The following is an 811-nucleotide window of genomic DNA, read 5'->3' as shown; positions in this document are numbered from 1 at the left end:
GTATTAACATTACTAAGAACTTTTTAAGTGGTTTCGTCACAACTATGATTTTTTGCGTTAGTTACGCCATAGCTATGATGTGTTGTACCATAACTTAGTTATAAGTTAATTTGATATTTTGACACACCACTTTAATATTTAAATACTATTTTAATAGACTATGTTTTTTTTTCTAACCTTCGCTACAATTAAACTATGTTCAATTGTACATTTTATAGATCAAAAAAAATCTTTTTACATCGCTATTTGCTAACGATGAATTCAACCGTTTTTATTTGGAGTTGTTTAACAGATTTATAGTTGGAACTAATTATTGATCGCTTATCCCTAATGTTTTTTTCAAAGTTTTCAGTGCTTTAATTAAACAAGGAAATTTTTCAGAGCAATTAAAAATTGCTTAAGTGTTTATAAAGAAGGTGACCAATCCCAAATAACTAATTTTCGCTTCATATTTGTGTTTTTCATATACTCAAAAATCCTATAGCGAAACTAAAAAATACCTTAGGCATCTTTATCTACCTATTGAAGGGCTTCGATAAGGTTGACCATCATATCTTACTTGAAAAATTAAAATACTTTGGTGCGTGTTCACAGGTGATACTAATTTATTGTAAATCTATTATTGCGTCTACAGGTGATATTAATTTATTACTAACTTTTTGCCACCGTATGCACACAAGATGGATCAATCTTGCCTCAAATCTTTATTGATTAATTAATAAGTATTTCATCTTCTATTTTAATTTTGTTTATGGATTTTTATTATTATTTTTCTCTATAGTTATGTAGTTATATTGTTTGCAATCTTTTT

At 27.0% G+C, this 811-nt stretch overlaps 1 protein-coding gene across 2 annotated transcripts in view; it reads left to right on the top strand.

The window, feature by feature from the left end:
- Positions 1–257, top strand: part of LOC100213982 (splicing factor ESS-2 homolog) — a 27,327-nt gene extending 27,070 nt beyond the window's left edge. For both annotated transcript variants that reach the window (XM_065807300.1, XM_065807301.1), the window contains exon 7: positions 1–257. This exon is cut by the window's left edge and continues 500 nt beyond it. The gene's annotated coding sequence lies outside the window, so the exon portion shown is untranslated.
- Positions 258–811: the final 554 nt, after the last annotated feature.

The sequence above is a fragment of the Hydra vulgaris genome, chromosome 10 (genome assembly GCF_038396675.1).
Source record: "Hydra vulgaris chromosome 10, alternate assembly HydraT2T_AEP".
NCBI lineage: Eukaryota > Metazoa > Cnidaria > Hydrozoa > Anthoathecata > Hydridae > Hydra > Hydra vulgaris.
Note: the sequence above shows the minus strand (reverse complement) of the source record. Positions and strands in the feature narration are given on the sequence as shown.